Raw genomic sequence first — 6,992 nt, 5'->3', positions numbered from 1 at the left:
ATTGATTATTAACTCAACCTCCAGCCCCTCATCTTCCTGGAAGATGGGACATGGGGCTGAAAATCCTAACCTTCTAATCATGGCTTGGTCTTTCTGGTGATCAGACTTGATTCAGGAGCCCACCCAAAGTTGCCTTGTTAGAACAAAAGATACTCCTAATGCCCAGGGAATTCCAAGGGAGTAGGAGTTCTGCACCAGGAATGGCAGACAGAAACAAACTTATGTATTTCTTAACCTAACATAGTATCACAGAGGATATTCATTCAATCTTATTTATAATCATAAAGCATGGGAAACATTTTAAATGACATCAGTAGAGGATAATTTCAAAGATCATGGTATATCCATAAAAGGAATAGTGTACAGCCATTTAAAAAAGTTATATGAATTAATTCTGAAGGTCAAGTACAATATTCTTGGCATTTTCATTTAGAAAAGAGAGTGAAAACATACTTGGTTATTTAATGAACAAAAATTAAATTTATCTATTTAAAATCTTTAAGTCCAGGGGCTGGGGTTGTAGCTCAGTGGTAGAGCGCTTGCCTAGCAAGTGTTAGGCACTGGGTTTGATCCTCAGCACCATATAAATAAATAAAAGGTATTGTGTCTATCTACAACTAAGGAAAAAATTCTTTTAAAAAAATCTGTAAGTCCTGGGGCTGGGGTCATGGCTCAGCAGTAGAGCACTCGCCTCACATGTGCAGGGCCCTGGGTTCAATCCTCAGCACATGAAAATAAATAAATATTTTAAAAATCTGTAAGTCCTGATCTTCATGCATTCATCAAATCTATTATATCCATAGCCACCACCACCTCTGTGAAAGGCAACTCCATCACTTCAATTGCTAAGTACAAACTCTGGAGGCAATTTGGATTGCCAGCACTCATATCCAATCAATCAAGAAATCCTTTGCCACTTACCTTCAAAGTGTACCAAGAGCCACAGTCTCATTAGATCCATCTCTGTTGCCCCGGGGTAAGCCATGATCATCTCTCGTCTCCCATTGGTCTTCTTGTTATTATACTTATTCTCTCTCTATTAAAAAAAATTACGAGACAGGGTGTCACTATGTTGCCCAACCTGGTGCTGAACTGCTGGGTTCAAGCAATCCTCCGGTATCAGCCTCCTGAATAGCTGGGACTAAAGGTTCCCGACGCCTTACCATATACATAAGTTATTCTCAACACAGCAACAGAGAGACCCTGTGAAGGCCTTCAGTCCCTGGAGAATGGCTTGGAGCTTCCCTGTCAACAGCTTCCTGTCTCACTTAGAGTCAAAATCACATAAATGTCCTACAAAGTCTTCCACAATGCCTCTCTCATTACCACTGTGAGAATACAAGAAAAATTGAAATGAGATAAACACCTTTCAAAAAGGAGTCAGGAGACCAAGAAGAGAAAAGGTCTTCCACACCACTCCAGCTGCTGCCTAAGAACATGAACTTTTGTCACCTTCTCAGTAAGGCAGTTAGAATAGATAATTTTATTGTACCCTGAGACTCAAATGCAAATCAAGAGGTTATTGGACTCTTGTTTAATGGACATTTCTACTAAGCATAGACATTATTCTCTTTATGTTCTGTTAGTTACATAGCCCCTGTCATACAGCACCTGTTCTTTCTTGATTTCAATATAAGTTCCCTACAAGGGAATTTTTACTGCTTTGTCCTGCTTGAAGGTCCCATTTCCCCACTTCCTTTGCAACACAGAGCTAACTGTAGCTGTGGTTCCCAAAGTGCAATTTCCAAGACCCCATGTAAAAGTCCTTTTGCTTTCAAAGTTTCTGAATTTGATTGATTGGCATGTCTCTGACTGCATCTGTTACTGCTCTCCTCTCTGCTTTTTCTACCCCAACCATACTTCTCATTTTTTGAACACACAGGCAAACTCTTACTTCAGGACTTTTTACTGGCTGTACCTCAATATCCACAAAACCCCCCTCAGCTGCTCCCAGTCTTTGCTCAGACCTTCTCAGTGAAGCCTACCCTGGCCACTTTATTTACTCATGTCCCTGCGCCCTCTACCACCAGCACTTCTGATCACATTTTCCCATAGCAGTTATGACTTACTAACTAACACATTTCATTGACTTATGATGTGTGTATATATATATATATATATATATATATATATATATATATATATAATATTTTACTGTTAAACATCTCTAATATTGAAATATACCTGACAATTGCTGATGTTTTACAATTCATGGGCAGCTTTCCCCCCTATTTTACTAGTGATCTTAGAATCATAGACCATACAATGATGGTGTATCTTGAAATTGATAATGTGGTGGATCATTTGCAAAAATAATTGCAATTATTCTCCTCCTGTATTCACATCTGTTTTCAATGTGATTTTGTAACTGTTCTGTTTCCCTATCCCTTAAATCTTGCCTGGTATTATAGCTTACTTTGATCAATAGATTGTGGAAGAAATGAATGGCAAATTCCAGGCCTGGGCTTCAAGAGACCTCATGCTCTTCCTTTCTCTCCTTTGGAACCCTGCCTCTGCCATATGAACAACTCAACCTAGCCTGCACAGTGATGATGGACATATAGTCCTTTTGCTTCCACTGCCACAGCTGACAGCCAGATAAACCCAAGAAGCAAGCTGCCTAGATGGTAGGCAGCTGACCATAGATACCTGAGTATATCCAGAAAAGACAGAAGAACATTGAATTGAATCCTAGAAAAAAATGACTTATGCATGGAATAGTGACCCAAACAGTAGCTGTTATTTTGATTTGGTTTATTATGCAATAATGGATAGCAGATACTAATGACAACTGAAATTCAATGAAATACAATGAATAGTAATTGTATTTTTGTTTATAGTGTGTCTTCCTCCAAATTGATGCAGGGTAGAAAGTACTTTTTTCCTCACCCATTGAAAGGTTCCTGGCTGACACCTCTATAGAAAAAAGATAGATTAACCAGAGAAAAGTATAAAAATATATTTAATAAACTTTCATGTGACATGGGAGCCTTTAAAAATGAAGGCCCAAAGATCCAGGGAAAAATATTTTCATGGGTAGTTGTGCAGGAGTGTGATTGGAGCACAAGATGGTAGGATTGAGTAACTAGATCTAAGATCACTAGAATCATAGACCACACATTTAAGATTCAAACCATAACATTATCTGAGCCCCATCATAAAATATCAGCTTCATGTACTAGGAACTAGGAGAAACTTAGTTTGATCAGATTCTTACTGGTCTCCAAATATAGGGCAGGATCCCCCTGGAAAGTAAGCCAGACCTACTTTCAGGTAAGACAGGTCAGAGAATTTTTTATGACCTGCTTCAGGGAAAAAGAGTGGGAGAAGGTCAGAGAGTGAACTTCTTGCTTCTGTGGATCTCCCAATTTCCTTCATCTTAACATGGTATTCCAAGGTGCCATATTTTGGAGTATCAAATTTGGGTTAGTCAGCTTTCTATCACTGTGACAAAGTATCTGAGATAAACAATTTAAAAGAAGGAAAGATTTATTTTTGCTCATGGCTTCCAAGGTCCATAGTCACTAGGCTGTATTGTTTCTGGGCCTGTGGTGAGGCAGATCATCATGGTGGGGAGTGTAGGGTGGAACAAAACTTCTCACATCATGGCGGCTGGAAGCAAAGAGAGATAGCTTACTTTTACACAGTCCCTCTCTTCAAACCCATTAAGCTCGGAACCCATAAATGGACCAATACAATGATGCAATGAGATCCCTCATGGTCCAATCACCTCTCAAAGGTCTCATTTCTGATCACTGCTGCCCTGGGGCCCATACCTTCAACACATTTAAGATTCAAACCATAACATTATCCTAGCCCCGTCATAAAATATCAGCTTCATGAAGGAGGGATTTTGGGCTTCTTTTGTCTTAAAAGATATATGCATCTCCTCCATTGAATATTAGTTGAATGTCTTAAATGAGTAAGTATCCTATTTTTGTTCAAGACCGAAAGTCCAGATGATTCTCATTATTCACTGATTCTGTATTTTCTAATTTTTCTGCTCGTTCAGATATGTGCATAATCCCAGAATCAACACAGGGGACACTTTCACAGTCATTCTCAGATATGGGAGGGCAGGAAAATAAAAAAATCATTTGATGTATTGAAATCATGCAATCATGAGGTTGTCACTCAACCAACTACTACCATGATGGGAGAAATACTTCTTACCTGCGTGATCTGGTCGTAAGTTATTTTTTATGTTTCTGGTGTCTGGGTTTCTGGAGTTAAAGATACAAACATTTTGACGATTTCCTGGTTTAGGGCTCGAGTTATCCTAAAGACTTTCCTGATCTGCTATCTCAGTTCCATATATGCAAAAAAAATCAGTTCACACCTTTCCTTAGTGTTAACTGATCACCACAGTTCTTATTTGCAGCTATTAACACATCAAAATGGTGTCTGTAGTTGGAGAATCAAGTAATTGCTTGTGTTTGCTTTTTTTTGTCCTCAAGGCTTAACATTTGTTTGTTGAACATCCTTTCTGTATAAATATCAAAAGCTGAACTTGTATTAACTAACTAAACAACATTAGGTTGAAGAGGGTAGTGGGGCCATCCACCATCCCCCATATATATATATATATATATATATATATATACACAATCCATTTGTTTATTGTTGAAATTGCCTTTTGGAAAGGGAAATTCACTTTTACAAAGGAAGTCTCTCTCCATCTACAGGAATGTTTTCCTCTCCATACCAGAAAGAGAGGGAGGACTAAATCACGGAAGACTCTTGTCAGTGGAGATATCTGAACAACTAACCTTTACTTGTTTATTATACTTCACCTGGACACCCTCTCATTAAGCTTGAACTTAGCTCCTCCTTAAGACCTACTCACTTCCCCTGGGTATCTTCCACCCTCACGTGAGTTAGATGTTTTACTAAACTTGTTTGTTTTTCTCTTGTTAATCTGTCTTTTATTACAGCAGCCTGTCCCAGCTCAGAGCTACAAAGAATAGAGAGAAAATGACTTTTCTTCCCCTGCAGTCGTTTATGATATTGAAACCTCTTCTCTTCTTCATTGACACCCCTATTGCTAATTAGGGCATTCTTCCTTCCTCTATCCCTCTGTCCTCTGGCCCTAAACATTGGCCAAGCACCATCTCTCTTTTTTTTTTTTTTTTTTTTAGGTGCGATACTAATTTACAACAGAGAAAAACATGGGTGGAACGAGTCAGTTTTCTCAAAAAGCTCAAATGGGCGAGACAGGCATGCAAACACAACTGCCTTATATGACTTTTAATGGTAAATTATATTAAATAGCACCATGATGCACAAAGCAGAAATGATTCAATTTACTTGCTGGGAGTGGAGGTGAGAGTGGTAGCAAAGTGTTCCCCATGAAGGCGATGCACTTGTGGGGTTTTACAGGATAATTAGAACTCGACAGGGTAGAGGAGGAACAGTGGGTTTTATTCTGGTCGGAAGACAGAGGATTAATAGAGAAGGATAATTTACACAGAGAGCTGTAAGTCGTTTGATTTGAACATAGAGTGGGTTGAAGAGGAGGAGATGCACAGGTATTAGAAGAAGCAAGAGAAAGGAAAGAAGGACATCAAAAGTCTTCACTATTTAAAATAACACCTTTACTGTGGGCTCTGACTCACATGACATAGGATTCCTCCCTTTAAAGTGCACAGTTTAGCCATTTAGCAGGGCACAGTGGGGCATGCCTATAATCCTAGCTACTCAGGAGACTGAGGCAGGAGGATTGCAAATACCAGGCAACTCTGGGCAACTTAGTGAGATTCTGTCTCAAAATAAAAACTAAAAAGGACTGGGGATGTATGTAGTTCAGTGGTAGAGCACCCTGGGTTCAGTCCCCAGTATTGCCCTCCTCCCCCCAAAAAAAGTATAATGTAAAAAAGTTTTTCATCTATTTACAGTTGTGCAACCATCACCACTATATCATTTTAGAACATATTCAACATTTTGTAGAAGATGCCAGCTCCTCCCAGATGCTGATAACGACTAATCTACTTTCTTTCTGTATGGATTTGTCACTCCTGCATATTTCCTATACATGCACTCATACAGTGCATGACCCTTGTGTCCTCTTGCACTTAGTATAACACTTTCCACCAGGTAGCAGCATGAATCAGGGCTTCATTACTATATGTGGTCTAGTACTATATCCATGCAATGGTTCATGGATAACAACACTTCAGTTGTTTCTACTTGAAGGGATCAGTTTTAACATAAGGATTATTTTATACAGAAACACTCTCTCTCTCTCTCTCTCTCTCTCTCTCTCTCTCTCTCTCTCTCTCTCTCTCTAGTACTGGGGTTGAACCCAGGGCTTCAAGCTTGTTAGGCAAGCACTCTAGCACTGAGCTATACCCCAAGCTCAAGATTATTTCAAAGTGAAAATATTTGAAATCTTATCTGAATGTCTCTTTTCTGACTAAGGCAGAGCCTCTTGAAAATAAAGCTGCTTTTAATCCCCTTCCTAGGGAGTTCCCTGCAAATTCCAAGAAAGAGGAGACTGCCCATTTCCATCAGCATTCAAAGAGCCCACTGTGACCTTCCCTACTTTTCCATTGAAGTCCTCAGATATTCAGGGGCTGACTTACCAGAGTGATTTCTGCTTGCTCACGTAAATAACCCTCATCTTTTCTCCTGACAGTCTGTCTATCATCAGTTAATTTGCAGGCCCTGATCACCTGTGAGCATAAGAGAGTAGAAGAAAAATGTTCCTTCCAATGGAATTTTAGTCTATGAATAATGCTGCTAGGAATTTTTTGGATACAGGTTTTTGTGTGAAAATATATTTGGAAGTCTCTCAGGTATGCAACTAAGAGTGAAATTGCTGGATCATACAGTAACTCTCTGTTTTAAGAATTTGAGGAACCACCAGACTTTCACAAGTGGTTGCACCATTTCAAAATCCCACAAGGGGCTCTACTTTCTCTGTATTCTTGGCAATGGGACAGTGGCCACTCCTTTGTGGTTGTCCTTTCCAAGGTTACGTATCTTTCCCTTGC

This window comes from Ictidomys tridecemlineatus, chromosome 6, assembly GCF_052094955.1.
Source record: "Ictidomys tridecemlineatus isolate mIctTri1 chromosome 6, mIctTri1.hap1, whole genome shotgun sequence".
Classification (NCBI taxonomy): Eukaryota; Metazoa; Chordata; class Mammalia; order Rodentia; family Sciuridae; genus Ictidomys; species Ictidomys tridecemlineatus.
The sequence above is the reverse complement of the archived record's forward strand: the minus strand, read 5'-3'. Positions refer to the sequence as shown.